Raw genomic sequence first — 21,551 nt, forward strand, 5'->3', positions numbered from 1 at the left:
GAAAGGTCTATTTCAGTTCCCAGTATTGTCTCAAATTCATGAGCGGGATCTGCTCTCTTCATCAACTGTAAGGTGTTTCATTTCTTGATCTGTAAGGTCACCTAGCAGAAGGATTTCCACTCACTTACCACTTACTAAGATTTTCTGGCATGCATTGTGGTTTGTCTGGTGGGACCACCTTGTCCTAGGTCTGATGGACTTTTCACTCTTGAAATATTTCATTGAAGATTAATTTTACAAAATCCTTTCAAAATATAGCGGACAGCTGATAGCTTTCAGCCTGTCATAATTGTTCACAGACTTATTTTGCATTGCAGAATGAATTACTCTAAAATATCACTGTTTCTCTATAACAGTATTGCCTCAAGAAGAAAATCTTAGACATTAACCTTGCATGTTAAGGCAAGTCAGTTGCAGAATGAAAGCAATTCCTTAACCTAATGTGTTAGCTGATCACAAATACATTCCGTCAAATATTCTAATATCGGAATTTAATGTTGAATGTTCCTTGAAGTTAGAAGAGTTACAACATCCACCAAGGAGGTACTTGAAAATGTTCCATATTACAGGGTGATTGGCAGGATGTCAGAGGTTTATCCACCAACATGGCTGTATTTATCCTCTACTGGAGGAAGAAGTTGTGGTGGGGAAACACTTGAGTGGACAATCCAGAATGATTGTGAAAACTGGTGCAGTGTCTGCCAATAAATATCGACAATGTTCTCTAAGTGGGAGTACTCTGTCACATATCTTGTCCCCCATGCTGCAAGTGTTTTTACAGAATATGAGGGATATTTTGTCTACCTTTTATTTTAAACCCATTTCCCTATATTTGGTGGTCTTTTATGGATTTAAATCCACCACTATCATGCACAGTGACAGCACAAACATGATTTATTAATTGTGCTGGGTGGTAGTCCACAACAAGTTATAAACTCACTTACCTGTTAGGTACAGGCAAACGTTTCAGTGATTTAAACCTGAGCTCAGCCTGTGGTAGCGTATAGCACAGAGCAGACAGCTCAACTGAGAGGCAGTGTGGAATGCACTTAGAAGTACCAAAACAGGTAAAAAGTCAAATTCACAACACAATAAAACTCCCCATTAAGTTTATAAAAGCTGAGAAAATGTAATAAATAACATTTCACCAAAACAACAGAAATCAAAAAGGGGACCTGGAGAAACAAGATTTTCAAGATTTTATAGCAAAAAAAAATGAAAAAGAAAAGCTCCTGCGAAAAGTTTTGTTCACGTGTGACCAGGACCTAGACACTATTCCAGGTTGACTGCGATGGAGCAAGGGTTAGATACAACATGCAGGTTTGTCCCAGTCAGAGATATTTTCTTCTGACTTAGGTTCTGATTTAGAGATTAGTGGTTGGGTTAGCCTGTCACAAGCATGACAGATATTTTGTCCACTATATTACAAATGCATAAAATCCACTGGCACTTATAATTTGGCAGAGAGGAGATCCATCACCTTTGTAACTGAGTAACCCATCTGCCAAACTCTAAATCAAACCCTTAGTCTCTGAAATGGAAGTCAAAATCCTCCAGTGGGGCAAGATAGCAGGTTGAATCTGGTAAAGTCCCTTCAAAGTCAATAAACGTTGATCAAGGTCGAGCGGAAGCCATTGGTTTTGATGGTAAAATCTGTGAGAAGTAGAAGTCAGATTTTATGCCCTGGGAAGTCCTATAATGGACCTTATGCTTTCGCCTTCACAAGGTCAAGATTTCTACCTTCACACTTAGGGGCAGATTTCCAAGCCCCTTGCGACACATTTACGCCGTCATTGCGTCACTTCTGTGATGCAGCGGCGGCGTAAACCATGTGCCATGTTGCGCCTTATTTAGAACGTGACGCATCTAGGGAGATGCGTCACGTTGTAAAGCCCTGCGCCACATTAAACCTGCGTCAGGTTTAATGTATGCAGGGTGAGCGTTCCGTCGGATAAAGCCTCGGAAAAGTGACACAGTGAAATCTACAAGATTTCACGGAGTCACTTTTCCGACGCCACTGCGTCAAAACCCTGCACCTGCATGAAGCAGGCGTAAGGCGTGACGCAGCATGTTAGATATGGGCAGCCCCTGAGCATTGCTGGAGTTGCGTCGCTCTTGCGACACGACTCCAGCAATGCGCCGCCCTTACGCCATCAGATGCGTCACGCATCTGTTTATCCTTGCGCCATGATGCGCTGCATTGTAAATGCGGCGCATCTGTGGTGACGCAAGTGTAAACTTGCGTGACGCATCTCACCTGGCGCATCCCTGCTGATATGCAGGGATGCGCCAGTCCTTGTAAATCTGCCCCTTAGTATCCTTTTTTTGGAGCTCAGATTCATCCAGTGCGGACAAGGCAGCAGGTAGTATCCAGGAAGGTTGCACCGAAGTTGGATATCCTTGCCATGAGGATCTGCTGAACTGGATTTTCAGGTGGCAAAAAGCTTTCAGTTGGACCAACCTGATTTTCTCATCCAGCTTGGTCACACAATGATGGAATTGACATGGTTGGTTAGTCTTGATCCTCTAGAGGTTTAGGACTACAAAATATTTCTAAGTCCAAACTTTACAGTGAGTGGTGGCCAGGTCCAGATGGACACCGCAACGGTCCTAGGAGCAAAGAAACAACACTTAGAGATCAGAACCTTCTCCAGCAGAGCCCATCAGCTGGTCATCTGGGCTCTTCAAGAAAAAGGCTTTTGCATCTTGTTTTGGCCCTATGGCCAAACAAGAGGTCAGCCAATTGACCATTGGAATCAACTTCTTTGTCCTGGGTGCTAGTGGGAGCAGGTCAAGCCCTTCAGATGTCCTCACAGGTCTCAAGCAGCAGGTGCAGTCCTCCCTCAGTTTTTCCACCAGTTCATAAAGGTTACTGAGGAGCTGGTGGTAAGGTCCATTTTGTACAGTTCAGTAAGCAATGGGGGGAATCCTTCCTGGAATCTCCCTAACCAATGGGAACAAGGTTTCTAGTGGCACCACTACCCACATTTACAGAACATCATGTTTGCCTTGCTGCAAACTAGCCCAGAGTGCACTAATCTAAGGGAATTTCTAGATAGTGCATTCCTTTTCCCATGCAGGGAAAGGAACAGTGCCCTCCTCTAAGCAACACCAAACTGGATCTGGGACCTGCTCCACCTCCCACTGGGATAGAGTCATACTGACTACCATTTGTGCTGGGGTCAAAGAGTTTCCCCTCACAGGTCTGTTTACAGTAAACTATGAATGGGCAGGTCTTGCTGTTGCCCTTTTAAAAGTATTGACGTTTTTGGAACCTCCCAGCTACCCTTCCTGAGCTGATCGGGATGACCTGTTCCACATTTAGTCATCCTGTCAGCAGGTCTAAGTCACTGTCCTGCTCTGGGAGCAGTTTTCACCCTCCTCCCATAAGGTCAAGCACTGACAGTACAGCTGCTGGCAGGCTAATTTAAATTATTCTCCAGAAGATTTAGGCTGGGACAAGGTAACTTTCTGTAAATCTAACTTTACCATTGGGGTTTTAAGAAATATTGGAGTCTCCCAGGCCAGAATGTCTTCTATTTTGCCCTGGAGGGGCTGCACCTTACCCCTGCCCGAGATGTCCCAAATACATCACAGACCCTTGCCCTATCAGGAAATTACTGGCCTTGATAGTCAGGCCTGCCTGTTATAGAGCATGGAACACTTTCTGCAGGTGCAAGAGGTCATTCTGCCAGCTGCTGTTGAATACATCTATGCAATCCAAGTAAACAGCACTGAATGTCTCTATACCAGCCAAGAATGGGTTCAGCAGCATCTGGATGATGGCAGGTGCATTTTACGCCCCCAAATCGCATCACTTTAAATTGAAAGTGGCTCACTGGGTTGGAAAAGGCCAGTGTCTCTTTAGCCCCCTCGGGTAGGGCAATTTGTTAGTATCCTGCAGTCAAATCACAAGGGCTCATGAAATTGGCAGCCCCAAATCTGTCAATTACCTCATCAGCTCGGGGGATGAGGTGAGCAGTCTTAGTCTTAGTGATTGAGTTGAACCCCCACTAGTCTATGTAGAACCCAGCCGCGGTCCGTGCATGTAACAGCAGTGAGGCGGTGGGGCCAGATAAGAGGGTATTTTGAGGGAAGATTCAGAGGGAAAATTAATTATTTATTTAATTTGTCCTTGGTATCGTCCCTCAAAATCCCCCCTTATGCGGCCCCACCACCCCACCGCTGTTACCTGCATGGACCGTGGCTGGTAGAACCAGAGTTTTGGGGTGGGGCCTAGGGGGCAGCTTTTGGTATCAGCACCACTGGGCTGAACCAGGGGCTACTGCAGTGCCCAATCACCCCAAGTTCCAACATCTTAAAACCTCCTCTTTGATGCTGGCCCTCAGTCAGCCTGTCTTTTTCATTTTTGACAGGGGAAATGTCTCCCGTATCAATATCATGGGTACACACATGTGTAATCCCCAGAGTGATTGAAAACAAAGAGGCAAATTGTCCCAACAAGTAGCAACAGTTCCTCTGCTGTTCTTGGCCCAGGGTAGGGGAGAGGTTGACACTCTCCACTGACACATCTTTCTCTTTAGATGACAGGAGGTCAGGGAGAGCTTCACTCTCCTCCTCCTCTCCATCATCTGTCACCAGCAGCATTGTGACCTCAGATGTCCCATAGTGGGGGTTGAGGTGGTAGATATGGAGGACACTTAAGGGGTTTCAAGGGGTCTTGGGACCCCTCAAGTAGGTGATTGACCTTGTCATCTCAACTACCACATAGGGCCAAGTTCGATGATCTCAGAGGGCTCTGAGCTCCCTTGGGTGCATCCTCCACATTTTCTGACCAGGTTGAAATTCCACCAATGTAGCCGTCTGGTCATACCAATGCTTCATAACATGCTGGATGGCCTCTGAGGTCTTGGAAGCTCTCTTCCAGAAATTGTCCATCTGGTTCTTGAGGGCTCGCCTGTATCTAACAACATCCTGGAGGGGTTGCATGAGAGCCTTCTCCCACCCCTCTTTGACTAGACCTAGAGGTCCGCTTATAGGGTGACTATACACAAGCTCACATGGCTACATCCAACTTCCTTCTGTAGTACCTTCCAGTAGGCAAAAGGCAGGCATGGTAAAATGACCTCTCACTTCCACCTCCTGGACCCAGGCAAGCCCATTATCACTCCTTTCTGGGTCTTTTGAAATCTTTCAACAAGCCCATTTTTTTGTGGATGGTAGGGTGTGGAGAACATGTAGTTTACTCCACACTATATCCTGATTGACTTCATGTATGCAGACATGAAGTTGGTGCCCCTGTCAGACAATACGTCTTTGGAACCCCCCATTGAATCCCTCCACAGCAGGTGCAATCACAGTCCTTAGATGTATGGTCAGTGGCATGGTCCACTAACACCAGAATATACATGTTGCCTGATCAGTCGTAGGGCCCAAGGGTCCTACAATGTTGATGCCCACCTTTTCAGAGGGGGTGCCAATGATGGGTTAGGTATTCAGGGTAGATTTCAGCTTTTTCCCTGTCTACCCACTGGCCTGGCAGATTAAACAAGTCCTGAAGAATGCATCAGAGGCTATCCTCATCTGCAGCCAAAATAAATGCAACTCAAGCCTGACAAAGATTTTTGTCCTGGCCCAGATCTCCTGCCAGGAGAATTTCATGTACCACTCCCAGTAGGATGACCCTGTAGCACTGGGAGACTACCAATACAATATACAGGAGGCCATGCTACCCAATATATGAGGTGATCTCCAGAGGTGTCACCAGCTGCTAGGGCTGCAGCTTGTCACCTCATGCCTATCAGAGATGGGACCTACTTCTGTGCCTTATAGAAGTATCTGGCCTGGTGGGTTCCCCTTATGCTTGCCATCCAGAAAGCTAAGGCATGTCTCCAAGGTAGGTAACGTCCTCCCCCATAGGCTCTGGGGTGACTTTCTATGATGTTCCATCCACCTGTACCATGGGACATTCAGGGGCTAGTTTCACATGCTGTTTGCCCTTCCCTCTCTAGGTAGATGTCTGGGCCAATTTGCCAGGCTCTAGAGGTTCTTGACTCCCCGCCTGGGCAGTCAGGGACATGATGGTCACAGGGACCCAAACAGGCAACCCCAACATTTCCAGGTGTGACCTGAGCTTCACTTCCTTACAGGTAGTGTTCTCCAGATCAATGCCTAAAATTTAGTCTGCAGACATGGCAGGACTCACAGATACTTTCAGAAGACCTGAGACCCCACCACTTGGAAGAGAATCAGAGCCACGGGGTAGTGGCTCTCCAGGTTGTCTGCTAATATAACCTGGTTGAATATATTGGGTATCAGCTGCTTTGAGACACCAGATGACACCTGACAGTACTTATACTGGCTTATGTGTCCTTAATAGCCACCACCCTCTGCCCATTAATGATGACCTACTGCCTATACTTGGAAATATTTGAAGGCATGTGAGCTTTGGGCACCATTTGCTTGTCAACCAGAGATAGTAGGATACATTAAGTTCACCCCCCACTAACTGGGCCCATCTTCTCTCCAAGGCCCATGCTAGCCAACCCTGGGCTCTGCCCACCACGGGGGGCTGTGCTCTCTTGGGACACTATGGATCACCTTTGTTATGTTCATGCTGATAACACTCATAGCACTTGGGGACACATTTACCCGTGTTTGAATCTACAAAGCCTTTCTTCTTGTGACCAGATTGGGATTGGGACGCTTTCCTCTGATAACAATTTTGGAGACCCTTGAGAGAATATCTTTCATGTTTTTATCACCCCCTCTTTCTTCTGGTGGGAGCCCTGACCACTCTATTAGGAACCCCCCCAGGGGCCTTCTTCGACACTGTGGTCCCGACCGAGTGGTCTGCCTCCTCAGGAAGCATCCTGGGGTCCGTCAGCCTGCTACCTACCAGGTGTTGGTACAGCTCTGTAAAACAGTTATTGAGCATGTGCTCCCTCTGAATCGGGTTCTAAAGGCCAACAAAATCATTCACTTTGCTTCCCCTCACCCAGCCCTTCAGTGCCTTGCTGGAGTAGTCTAAGAAGTCCAGTGCTAACATCATTGTGCTCACTCCCCTAAACATGGTTGGATTGACTTTGGCATACATTGGCATACTTGATTTACTTATAAGTCCCCAGTAAAGTGTACGTCCTGTGCCAGGCCTTGTCAATTAAATGCTACTAGTGGTCCTTCAGCACTGATTGTGCCACCCACTCAAGGAAACCTTTAAGCATGTCTCTGGCCTGCCACTGCCAAGCCTGTGTGTGCAGTGTACACTGCTATGTCAACCTGTCATTTAAAATGCCTTGCCAAACCTTTAACTCCCCTTTATTACATATGTCACCAGCTGGAGCCAAGGCAGGGGAGTTAAGAACATACAGGCACTTCAAAGTAGAAAGTAGAAAGGGGAGGTAGGCCTCACGGTAGTAAAAATAAAATTTAAGAGTTTGTCACTACAAAGACATGTAAAACGCAAATGTATATGCCCAACCTATCAATTATAATGCACCCTGCCCTATGGGCTACTTAAGGCCTACCTTAGAGGGAAGTTTAAAGCTTGGCAAGGGGGTTATATTGCCAAGTCAAATTAGCAGTTTAAAGCTGATTCAGGATGCAACAAGATGCCTGGGATATGTTTTAAGGTGCTACATAAGTGGGTGGCACAATATGTTCTGCAGGCCCACTAATAGCATTTAATTTACAGGCCCTGGATACATAGTAAACCACATTACCAAGGACGTGTAAGTAAATTAAGTATGCCGATCAGGTGTACGTCAATTAAACCATGTTTAGAGGAGTGAGCACAAGCACTTTAACACCAGTCAGCAGTGGTCAAGTGAACAGTCTTTAGGACAGCATAAACAAATTTCAGCAACAAAGAATGGAGGTAAGTAGGCAAAAATGTTTGGGGGAATACCACCCTAAGGTTCACAGGTCTAACAGTCCTTGTTTGTTTCATGCCTTGCTGCCCGCTTGGGTCACGTGGCATTCTTCAGCACCTAAAGGTATGTAACCCTATTATCTTTATAGGTAGGCCAGTCTATGGCATTTATTAATTTGTTTAGAATATGTGGGTGCAAAAACCCAAATGAGCATTCCAAAACCTGGGAACTCAAATGCTCGAGAATTGGTGAATCACTATCCCAGTTTCTCAGGGCCCACAAGAGATGCAGAAACTTGGTATCCTCTCATTTTATTAGTTGATTCTTCTCTGTGTGTCTGCAGTTCAGCCAGACCCCATCCACCAGAAACAAGTGGGGGTGAGGGCAGGTTAGGCAGGTTAGTTGCAGGATTCCAAGTATTATGTTTTACATTTGAGACAGGGAGGAAAGGTAATGCTATGTGTTGCTCTTCAATTGCTCCTCAGCCCCACAAAGAGGCAAGAGGGGGCATTATTTTGGTGGTCACACAGAGCATGAAATTAGAGATGGGTAAAAAGTGAATAATGGGTGTTCTAGTACACCCAGGTAACTAAATACCTTTGAGAAAAATATCAAGCATAATTTCCAACATGCAACCCAAGATCTGTGACCCAAAATCTATTAGAAATAAAATTATTCAGGAATGAAAACAACCGCTCATATATCTTTACATTTATTATCCCATACCTCCAAAAATAAATATAGAATAATTCTACACAAGGACTCAATGAGGTATGCAGCTAGTCCATCATGGGCAATGACCTTCTGAGCTTGACTGATTTGACTAGATTCATTGAAGCAGTAAAACGTTGCTCCCAAGGTGTTTAAGGGCTATTTGAACAGCACATACACATACAATATCTGTAGATGGTTTAGTTGTCAGCTGATTATACATGGTCTAAAAAAAAGTGTCAGTGCATTTTGTTAAAGGCAGATATGTTTCCTTTTTTCCCTCAGCAGAGGTATTGTGTAGGAAAATGCCTCTTTTTGTTTGGTCGCCCCTCCTGACTTTTTGCTCCAAGTGCTGATGGTTGTGTCTCTGATGCTGCCCAGACCCCAGTGCCTGTGCTCACTCTTAAAACTGTTAAGTTCAACTTGGTAATCGCAAATTACCCCCTTATAAATCCCTAGTATATGGTACCAGAGGTACCCAGGTCATTGGTAGTAAAGTGGTCCCCAGGGCTGCAGCACCATTTTGTGCCACCCCGGAGGACCCATGCAACCTACCGAGAGCAGGCCTTCCATTGCAGACTGCAGGAGCAGTGCAAACTGCTTGAACTCACCTTTGCCCTCACCATGTGCGGCACAGTACTGCCTTTAGTGTATGTAAGGCACCCCTAAGAAAGAGCTCCTCAGCACAAGAGGCAGGTGCAGGATATGAAAGGTGTGGACATAAAAGCGCAAGCATTTATGCCCATATAGTGGCATTGCCCATTGAAAACCACTATATGTGTTAGCGGTCAATAACTGGGCACTCACTTGATTGGCAGCTCCATTATGGCACCCCTAAAATAAATCATGTTTGGTATCAAACAGCGTGGCTTCTCACCTCTGACATGATTCTCGTGCCCTGGTTGACGTGCAATTCACCCAGAGGGCACCTTAGTGGTTACCCCATGGTTGTCCCCAGGTTTACAATGCTCTGGCTGACCTTCCCACATTTTACTGCTCTTGCTGCCACCAAGACAGGATTCTGACCTCCTGCCAAGCAGTGTGATCACTCCCAGGAATCAGAGACAAAGGCTGGGCAGGAATGGGTTCACACACCTCTTCTCCCCAGATGACTAGTGAATTGTAGCAGTGAGTTTCAAAGTCTACACTGCTTCTGATATGCATCCAGGGTGTCCCCCTGATAGGGAAGCAGCCCTTCCCTTTCCCCAGGCATGCTTGCACTCAGGCAAGGCAGGATATTAGCTATGCAGGAGGTGTACACCCCCAGGAAGGCTGGACAAGCCCCTAGGGTGGGCAGCCTGGTCTGCACACCTAAAATTGAATTATGCCATTTTTAGGAGGCCAGACATAGTGTGTTCTGGGTAGAAAAGTGACTTACACCACCGGATGTGGTCATCTCAGGGTTGGACTAGCTGTAGGGACCAGCTGCCAATTGGCTACTGGCTCCCAGACCCTTAGCTCCTCTGAATCTAGGATTTAAGCAGCCCTTGACACCAGAACCACATATCTGAATGGCTTACTTCAAAGAAGGACCAAGAGGATATCCATGTTGCCAACTACAGGTCTTTGCCCACCAGCACAACGCAAAAGAGGGATACATTGTCCCTGAGTCAACAGACTTGGAACTGATTTAACAACCCTCACTCTTGGTCAAAACTCAACACTCCCGAAAAGTGGGACCCTTTTGGAAGCCAGAAGGATCCTCATTCTCCCCTGGACTAATGAAACTAGTCCCCTGAAAACTGCAAGTAAAATCACTCACTGGATCCAAAAAATTGCTGGCCATTGGGCCAAATCCAGGTGGTCCACTGCATTGTGAGAGTTGTAGTCCTGCCTGCTCTGAAGTCTCAGGGCACTACGTTACTCCCCTGGAACCAGTGAAATTCCCAACGTTTTTCGTTGTGCTTACCATTGCCAACATTTGTTGTTCACCAGTCCATTCACCAACCCCCACACCTAATGCTGCAGCTACAGAGAACACTGTGCAACCATCATCTGACATCATCTAACTTGTTGTGTTTTTGCATTTTGTTTCTTGCAGCACCATGTAAGTGGTAAAAACAACACCACCAGTGGTTCCCATTGGGCACCAAGGACAGCCAGACCAACTCAGCACATGGACTTCTGGGGTTAGGTAAAATGGATCTGACTGATGTGGCCTGGTCCTGGGACCTGTATGACCTTACCCCTATAAGGGTTCCAAGTAACTCAACCTGCAAGTGACCGATTGTCAGTAGTAGATTTTGTCTTTCACCGCAATGTTATTTTGTATGTGTTTTACTTCACCGATTTAATATTGCTTCAAAAATCTATAACTCCCATTAAATATATGCTATTCTGTTCATTTTGGTGCCTAAATTAAGATAAAAATACACTCTACGTTTAGTATTTGGTGTTGAATTTCTCTTTAGTTGTGTCAATTACTTATTATACATGTTGGTACTTTGAAATGCTTAATACATGTTCCTCTAGTAAAGCCTGATTGCTCTTTGCCACTCTACCAGGACTGAGATAAGGATTTATTAGGGTAAATTCAAGGACCATCTGTGGGGTATTGTGATAATACTACATGGTAAGGCCACCAAGCCATGCCACATAATATTCCACTTTCCCACATATTGCTAATCTTTTATCAATATAAATGCTAATAAGGAAAATTAAAAGCCATTAAAGTATAAAAATGCCCTATATGTGTTTTTGGTGCTTTTCTACGTTGTCTTAGGTATGTCGCAAGATAATTTACGTTTGAAATGACTACTAGGAATAATTTAACATAAACATATCGTAATGAGGTCTTACATTTCTGTTACTTTTAGGATGAATACTCGCTATATAATGTTTTACCCAAAGTTCACATTATTTATCTTAAATAAACCCACTCTCATATGAATTCACACATTGTTTTTAATTTCCTTGCTTGTGGAAATTTAAACGTGAACTAACGTTACTTCAGTATTGCTGTTGTTTTCCGGATAAAATTGCAATCACTAACCATACTTTAAAAAAAAAAAAACACGCGCACATGCACACACAATCTCTGAAACGGTAAAGTATTGCAACGAATAAAAAATAGCCCACATTTATTTTTAGACACTTGTTATAATGTTTGTGCAGTATGAGCAATGAAAAACAATTTACATTATGAAAACCTCCACAGTAAATCCTCTAAATAATATATGCTGAAAAGCACTGTGTAGCTCCAAAAATATATTGCTTAGACAGATTCTGTTCAAAACACTTATTGGAGCCATATTTTATATCATTACTGGCTGGAAGCCATGCAATATGTGTCCTTAAAACGGCTGGTAATATGAGACCCTCCAATGCATAATTATATAATAAAGTTCTTATTGGAAAATGTGGACACAGGCCAATCTGGGCCTAAATATAGTGAATGTCAGCTAAATTTATTATCCTCGGCTATTAACAAGAGAAGGCAGGTTTTGTTTACTAAGCCTAATTCTCTCCTAATTACAGCCACTATAAAATAATTACTATCCATGGGATAACAACACAAGACAGAGTGAGTAACAGAAAAAAACTGCAGGGGTTAGGAAACAGAGTGCATTTCTGTGCCATTGTGAACAGCTTGTGTATTGCCAGGAACAAATTAAGGGACTTCACTAAGGAATTACATTTCAAAAGTGGCTTTGTGGTGGAGGACTCTGGCAATTAATGCAACTAATTTGCCTTGGTAATGATATAGTTTCATGCAGAAAATATGCTTTGTGTGGATAAGGTTTGGAAAGATGATATTGGACCACGGGTTAAGAGGGCTGCTCCTTGGACAGTTGCTAGTCATTTTCAGATGACTTATAATTAAAAAATAATTCAAGTTTTGGGGTGTATTTAAAAAAATATCCTGATATTTTAATTGACATACTGCTACATCATGACTGTGTTGACTAAAGAAAAAGCACACCTCATAGACCGTGGTTTCCTATGCTCGGTTTTAGTGACAGAACAAATTATTACATTCCCACATTTGCTCACTAATTTGACCTAAACATTAATTGATGTGGTTCCAAACGTATTAACTTTAGCTATTTCATGTGTTAAAACTGCTGCTCATACTTGTGTCGTGCCACTGTTGTGCACCATAATAAAAATTAAGATGAGTGTGCTAGGAGCAAAATGTAATGCTATTCATTAACAAAATAATCAAGATTTATGGTAAGATTAAAGAAATTAGTGCCAGAAAACAATTAATTTAAACCAATAGTCAATTCATTGAAATCGGTTTTGTTTGCCTATTTAAATAGTACTAATTTGTAATGTATTTTAAAATTAAAACTTTCACATGTTAAATAAATCGCCTTTTTCATAGAATTTAAGAGTGTGTTACAGACAATTCAGCAAGATTTATTAACTTCCTTTACATATGTCACGTTTCTGTTTCTAAGTGCGGTAAATAACAGCTGGTACTAAATCAACATTTATTATCCTCAGTTTTATGACATGTTAAAGGCCTTGCTAGATTCAAACTCATAACATCTAGAAAGCCGAATTTGTCTACAGTGAGACGACTCAGACAGCTTCATGATGCGATTGTGCATTCACAGCAACAGAGGTTTGATCAAACCTTTTTTTTTTATCTCAGAAATGTATTATTTAAGCTTTGTACAAATAAAGTAAGCACATAAACATAACAAAGAGAAGCACAGTGTTCGTTTCATAGGTAATTAAAGAAGCATACTCTGTAAATTAAAAACAAATTGTAATGACATCACCATGGTGTATCATGCTTCCCAGCGGAAAACGAAAACAAAAAACAAGACAATAGAAAAAGAAGAGTTATGAAAAGGTAACACATTCCAGTCAATGCAAGAAGATTGCGGTTACGATGTAAAAGCATCCATCTAGTGTATATATAAGCAACAATATTGTTAAGAAAGGAGGCCTGATAATCAAAGTCAAGCCCTATAAAGGTATATTGTAAATTCATAGCGGTTTAATACTCTCGGGATATTCATCAGGTTTACTCCATAAAGGACAGCTCGCCGAGATCTAGGGATTTTGTTGCCCGAACATAAGTTCTGCGCCTTTAACATAGCGGAACCATTCCCACTGTAGAGAGCCACCCGGCCTCTCCCTTCAAATGTGTCTTTGCGTACCCCTAGGGTGAACAGGTGTCCCGGATTTGCCCGGACGGTCCCAGTTTTTCATCTGCTGTCCTAGCAGATTTCAGGAAATTTAGCTCCTGTCCCGGTTTTTAGAGAGGCTTGACTGAAAACGACGGTAGGTGTTTTTTTATGTTTTGCAAAGCAGGGATAGTTAGCTTTTGTTCCCAGAAAGCAATTTAATTAACAGGCAAGTATCTGGGTTTAAAAATTGCATTTTATTTATGTTCTAACTGCCTACTCTGTTAATTTCTGCTGAGGAGTGCTGTCATGCTGTGTGCTCTCTTGAAGTAAAACGGCAGTCCTTCTTCTATTTTCGTGAAATGTCCCGGTTTTTGGCTTTAAAATTCTGGTCACCCTACATACCCCTCATGACCGGGCTCGGTCCGAGGGGATTAATAAACGGGCAGTGATTTCACGTGATCACTTGCAGAGCAGAATACCAGGTGTGTTTGGTATCCCTGCTGCGCTGGTTTGGGCCTACCGTGCCTCCAGGGCTGCCCGCTACACTGGTGACGAGGGAGTGTTGACTCCTCGCTGCCATCCGGTTGAGGCCTCGTTCTTATTCCGCAGTGCCGGTCACTACTTGTGCCATCAGTTGACTCCATCCAGTGGCTCCACCCGCTGCTGGCACCCGTCACGCAGCGATGCCCTCAGTTCCAAAGGACTTCATGGGACAGACACCGCCTGCCTGTTCCTGCATGGGCCCGCAGTGCTTGCCGGCTGCCAGCGGCCCATGGAGGCGCCGCGTCACAGGGGGCGTGGTTTACCACCCTCAATACAGCCGCATTGTCAGCACTGCCTAGAATGGGCGTGTGCGTGCTGCCCACCTGAAGAGAGTGAAGGTGAGGAGTGAACACTTGGAGCTGCCCTGCACTGAGTCACTGCATATGTCCACACAAGTGAAAAGGAAGGAAGCACAGTAATCCCTGAAATAAACAAAAATAATAACTGGAAAAAAGACAGAGAGACAATTTTAGGTGTGACTGCCTGGTAAAGGAAGCCTCCTTCCTCTGTCGGTGGCACCTCAAATTCGGGACTTTGCCCTGGGGGGAAAAGGACAGTAGAAGAAAGAAGAGACACAGGGAAAAGACACCTCTCTTCCACACGCGCAGTAAAGCTCCACTCTCGGCAAAAGGGTGCACCCCACTGCACATCACCTGAAGTGCACCCGCTGCCAGAACTACAGCACCTACGGGGGACCCACCACCTCTTCAACCACCAGCAATGGCCCAGGTACCGCTCGTGCCATACTCAAACGCCTCTGTAACCAGGCTGCCATCTTTCAGCCAGGTAGCTGATCCAGCTACAGCTGCTCCTCGATGGAAACTATGGCTAGGCCGACTCAATCACTATTTTTGATGCACTTTGGGGGCAATGAGCTGTACGAACTTTTCGACACATTACCCAACAACGACGAACATAATTTATTTATTTTAGGAAATTTGTTGAGCGCACAAATACCCGAGGGTGTCTCGGCGCTGAGTGTCCACTATGCTAATCCATGAGTAGTTATTGTTTAAACAGCCAGGTCTTTATCTGTTTACGGAAAGAAAAAGGGAGGTACAGGTTTTGACGTGGCTTGGAAGACTGTTCCATAGTTTGATAGTGGTCACTATAAAGGACCTGTCTCCCCAGGAGACCTTCTTAGTCCTGGGAACCTGCATAAGACCGGCAGTAGAAGATCGGAGGGATCTGACAGGATTATAGGGGCAGAGTGCGTCCTTTAAAAAGGCAGGGCCTTGAGAGTGAATTGCCTTATACGCAATGCAAAGTGCTTTAAATTTGGTTCTTTTCTTCACTGGCAACCAATGAAGCTGTTCAATAGTGCCAGAGATGGAAATATACTTGGGGGTAGCCGTGATCAATCTGGCCGCAGCATTCTGCACCAACTGTAGCTTTTTTTAAACTCCTTCCTGAGCATTGACCAGAAGCGCATTACAATAGTCTATGCGAGATATAACTAATGCACTGACCAAGGTTCTGGCCATGCTCATTGGAAGATAGGGTAGGAGTTTTTTGATCACTCTCAAGGTGTAAAATGAGGATGATACTACCGCATTAACATGGTGCATAAGAGTGAGTTTAGTATCCAGTAAAACTCCCAAATTTCTTGCCTTAGTCATTGGGGAAGGGGGTGGTCCCAGAGCGGCCGGCCACCAAGTAGGTGACCAAGCTGGGGAGAGATTGCCAAACACCATCACCTCCGTTTTGTCGGAGTTAAGCTTCAAGCAATTTGTGGACATCCAATCACTTATTGCTAACATTCCCTGATTAAAATTGGACGCCACTTCATCTCCATTTTTATTAATGGCTAAGACAATCTGGGTGTCATCAGCGTAGGATGTCACCGCCAGGTGATGGATTTTTATGATCCTCGCCAAGTCCGACACATAGATGTTAAATAGTGTCGGACTTAGCGAGGATCCCTGGGGGACACCACAGGGGAGAGTAAAAGGAGGTGACTTGAAATTGCCGAAGGCGACTGATTGTACTCGATCAGTGAGAAAAGAGGAAATAAGATCTTTAGCACCACTTGTAATCCCTGCCGCTGTGACACGGTCGATCAAGATAGAGTGATCGACCGTGTCAAAAGCTGCCGACAGGTCCAACAGAATGAGCACTGCAGATCCTCCACCATCAAGTGTCATCCTGATTTCATCAGTAGCCTTAATAAGCGCGGTTTCAGTTCCGTGTCCCTTTCGGAAACCAAATTGTGAATTATCTAGACAGTTGTTCTGGTCTATGAAATCTGAGATTTGGATGTTCGTAATCTTTTCCACAATTTTGGCGGGAAGAGGAAGGCAGGCTATAGGGCGATAATTAGCGACTATAGAAGGGTCTAAGGAACTCTTCTTGATAAGAGGTTTGATAGTCGCTTTCTTCCAGATGGAAGGAAAGATGTTGGACGAAAACATGGCATTAAAAATTTCTGTGAGTTTTGGGCCTATGATATCTGAAAAAATGTTGACAATGGAAGGGGGACATGGATCTTCCGGTGAGCCAGAGTTCGTGGTAGAAATAAGATGAGATACCAGTTCCAACGGAACCTGGGTAAATTCCTGAAAGGAACGAAGGGGGGCTGGGTGAGGCGGGTTGGAACGTGCCCGGGAAAGGGGCTTATGATCATTAGGAGTGGAAGACGGGTGTCCAGTATTGGTTGTGTGAGCCTTGAATTGGGTAAAGATATCAGTCACTTTCATTTGGAAGTGATTCGCCAAGGAGTCACAGAGTTCCTGCGTAGCTATGATGGGAGTGGTTACTGCTTGCCCAGAGAGACGTGTTACTACCTGAAACAGTTGTTTAGTAGAGTCATGTGCAAGATTGATTTGGGTGCTATAGAATTTACTTTTTTCCGAGATGATAAGTTGCTTGTAGTTAAACAGCATGGCTTTGTAACAGGATTTTTGATCTGGGTCGTAATCTCGTCTCCATCTACGTTCCTGACGTCTACATTTTTGCTTTTCCTGTCTAAGAGCGTCACTGTACCATGGTGAAGATTTAGAAGCCCTGTTGACTATGATTCAGCAGTAGAAGCCCTAAATAGACTTTTCGACCTGCAGATGAATCCCGACTATGAGCGGTTCAAGCTATGCCAAGTAAAACAGACAGACGCAGAGTCAGTAAACATGTTCTATGCCACACTGCAGAAGCTCGCGTGCATCTGCGTGACCATCAACAGACACGAGGATATCCGAGCACAGATAATTCAGGGATGTAAGTCCCTCAAGCTCAAATGCCAAACACTCCGCCAACCAGGGATGTCGTTAGATGAAATTTTGGTCCTTGCACGTTCACATGAACACTCCAACAGCCAGGCAGATGAAATGGAAGCAGGCAGGATCAGAAACACCAATACATCACTGACCACAACAACAACTTCCATTAAAGAGGAAATGGTAGACGCCAAATAACGGCCCCCATGCCCAGCTCAACCACGGAGCTCTCTGGGAAAATGCCCCGAAAAGTGCGGATACTGTGGGTTCAGCCACAAGCCAGCAGACCACTGCCTGGCGAAAGGGCAAACATTCTCTAGGTGTGTCAAGATCAACCACTACACCAGCGTTTGCCACAGTGGAAGAGGGCAGCCGAGAGGAGGAAGCTCGAAAGTAAGTGCCACGACACTTCACTATTTGACGCTCAAAGACCCTGTCAACCTAGGGAAACCCCCCACCCATGGGGCCTCAGCACACTTCAAAGATGACGAGGATGACATCTTCCTGCTTTCTTTTGCCGGATGCTCTGGTCGCAAGAGGTGGCCCCCACCTATGTGCACAGTGCGTGTCAACAATGTCCTGAGATAAGCCCTGATCAACACTGGGGCATCGGTGAGCGTAATGGACTTGAGTCACTAAAAAACCTTGGATCCCCGTCCTCCTCTCACCCCGAGCTCAGCCAGAATCTTTACCTATGGGGGTACGGAGCTCCTAGCGCTGTTGGGCACGATTGAAGTTGATTTCGCCACTGTGACCACGATGTCAGGGCCAAGTCTCATATAACAGAATGCCACAAGGGCATGCTGCTTAGTTGCCACACCGCTGAAGACTTGAGGCTCGTATTCTTCACAAAGCAAATACACAACCCGCATGCAGAAGACCTGCTCCACGAGTTCCCTCAACTATTCCAAGGGCTTGGGAAACTGAAAGACCACAAGGTAACTTTGCACATCGACCAAACCATAAAGCCCATAGCAGTCAGGTATAGGCACGTCCCATTCCACCTCCACCCCGCAGTTGAGATCTAGAATGCCAAGGGGTAATCGAAAAGGTGTCAGGTCCTACCCCATTGGTCTCGCCCATGGTCATTGCGCTAAAACCCAATCAACCTGGGCCCATCCGGTTCTTTGTAGACATGAAGCTTCCAAACCAAGGTATCCGGAGGGAAAGACATGTGACATGCACCATGGACGACATTGTGGCAGATTTAAACGGGGTACAGTGGTTCTCCAAGCTGGATCTGAACTTTGCATACCATCAGCTGAAGCTGGCACCCGAAAGTCGATGCATCATGAGTTTTTCGACACATCTGGGTCTCCGGCGACACACCTGACTCAGTTTCAGTGTCTCCTCAGCAGCGGAGGTGTTTCAGAATGCCATCAGAGAAACCCTCTCAGGGCTGGTGGGCATCATAAACCTGAGTGATGACATTCTTATATATTCCCAGAGCCTGGAGGAACACCATGAGCGATTGCACGCCACGCTACAGAACCTGACAGATTGTGGCCTCACCCTACACTGGAAAAAGTGTTCATTCTATTAGAACTCTATTGATTTCTTCAGATACGTGTTCTCCCATGAAGGTCTCCAAGTCGATCCCAGGAAACGGAAGACATCCATAGTGCCCTTGCGCTGTAAAACCCAATGCAGTTTCCTCGGCAGGGTAACATACTGCAGAAGATTCATACCTAGCCTGGCCACATTGTCAGATCCACTGCGCCAACTCACAAAGATGAGCATGCCTTGGTCGTGGGTCCCAGGGAAGAGGTCGTGTTGCAAGACATCAAGGAAGCACTGCTGGATCAGACCATGATGGCCTACTTCCACCCACAAAAGAAAACCGAGTTGGTTGCAGTCGCCAGCTCTGTGGGTACACACAAAGAGAACTTGAGGCGCTAGCGATCCAATGGGCCTGCCAGCACTTCCATCTCTACTTACGCTGTCACCAGTTCAGGGTAGTGATGGATCTTAAGCTACTCCTGCCACTGTTCAGTCGATCATCCCACTTGTCCTCCCCAAAAATAGAACGATGGGCAATACAACTCCAAGCGTACTCGATCCAGCTGGTCTCCAGGCCTGGTGTCAACAACCCAGCTGATTTTCTATCACATCATCCCATACCAAACACACCGAGAGAACAGACCCTAGACGAATAATGGACAGAATGCTTTGTGAACATGGTGGAGGATCATGCCTGTCCAGTGGCCGTCATCCGAGAATACATAAAGAAAGCCACGGACGCTGACATTACGCAGCGAAAGGTGAAAGAAACCTTGGAAAAAAAGACAATGGCACAAATTCCTGAAAGGTTCCAAGCAGATATTGGCGGAGGAGCAGAACTCGCTCTACCAGCTCTGGAGGGCACAACACAAACTGAGCACGAGTGGGTCTTGTTTGGTTCTGCGCAGGCAAAGGATTGTCATCCCCAAGAGCCTCCAGAGTCGGATGGTCACGCTCACCCATCAAGCCCACCAAGGGGCCACCAAGACAAAAACGAGTCTCTGAGTGAAAGTGTGGTTCCCAGGCATGGATGAGCTTGTGGACGAGGAGCTCAGGCACTGCCACCCGTGTACCATCACTGAAATGGACCCTGCTCCAGTGCCTGTACTGACGGAAGCGCCGTGCCTCACTCTGTAGGAAAAGGTTAGCGTCGACTTCGGGAGTTTTCCCGATGGGCGGAACTCCCTGGTGATCATAGACTTCAAGTTTCCAGTGGTTGAACTCATACCCTCCACTGAATTTGTCCATGTACGACCCGTGCTGGAGAAGACCTTCACGATGTTTGGCTTGCTGGGACAAGTGAAGTCCGACAATGGACCCCCTTCCAAGGGCAGAAGTTTCAGGATTTTCTTCCACAAAAGGCCAGTCATCACCGGAGAATACCACGACAATGGCCGCAGGCGAACAGGGAGGTGGAAAGAATCATGAGGACACTGAATCGAGCCCTCTGAATCGGAGTAGACCAGAACCAAGATGCTGGTGTATGTCATTGGCAGCTCCTCCTGGCCTACTGGCAGACCCTGCACTCCACCACGGGGTGTGCCCCTCAACCCCCTATTCCTACAGCTGCCCAGGGACGTCATTCTGGAGGACTCTGAGTGGGTTTTATCAAGTTTGGATGTGGAAAAAGTACAGCAGAAGCGGCAAACAACCAAAGAGAATGTCTGCCAAGATCGTCATGCGAAAGCTCTATGCTTGCAAGTCGGATCGCAAGTAGTAATCAAAGACCGCCACCCAGGGTAGAAATTCCATACACCCTAAGAACCAGAAGTATGGACAGTAGTGCAGGTCGATGGGACCATGATAACCGACAGGAGAGGATGACATACGGTCATGAGGAATGTGGCCTGGGTCACCCAGACACCACACCAGCAAGCGTCCAGAGATGGGCTGAAAGAACGTGGAAGACAAGGAATATCCACCTAATGTGGCTGACGGAGACGGCACGCCACCCACACCCAAACCGACAAAGGGAGAGCCATCTGGAGGTATTGGACCTGGCAGTCAAGCGTGGGAGAGTCAGATGGCATGGTCCAGAAGTATGTCAGATGAAGATTGTGCTGGCAGACAAGAGCAGAGTGTGGCGCCGAGATGTCAGCGGTATCAGCTGCGCCCAGCCAGAAGCTAATTGACTTTGTCTGTAAATGTATGTAAAGATTTTGGTTCTGTATATATGCTTTGATTAAAAGATGGGAGGGATGTAGAGAGTAACCTGGCCTCTCCCTTAAAATGTATCTTTGCACACACCTTCTGACTGGGCTCGTCCGAGGGGATAAATAAACGGGCAGTAATCACACATGATCACTCGCTGAGCAGCATACCAGTTGTGTGTGGTATCCCAGCTGTGCTGCGCTTCTTTGGGACTACCGTGCCTCCAGGCCACCCGCTGCACCCACCATGATCAAATATTTTTGAGGGATGCTAATAGAGTCATATAGTATATGCCCACCATATTGATGAGGCTATGAAGTTATGAAGGTAGTGGCTGTGGCAGTAAGTCAAATATTTATTTACTCTTAAACTTGAGACCTGGAAGTTTCCATAGAAGTGAAAAAAGATCAATGAAGGCTTACTCCAGGAGTTGAGAGTGGGACTGAAGGAGCCAAATGGATATCAGCCTGCCTGTCAGGATTAGTGAACAAGAAAGTCGACTCAAATCTTATAGAGGAGGA

The sequence above is a fragment of the Triturus cristatus genome, chromosome 3_1 (assembly GCF_964204655.1).
Source record: "Triturus cristatus chromosome 3_1, aTriCri1.1, whole genome shotgun sequence".
NCBI lineage: Eukaryota > Metazoa > Chordata > Amphibia > Caudata > Salamandridae > Triturus > Triturus cristatus.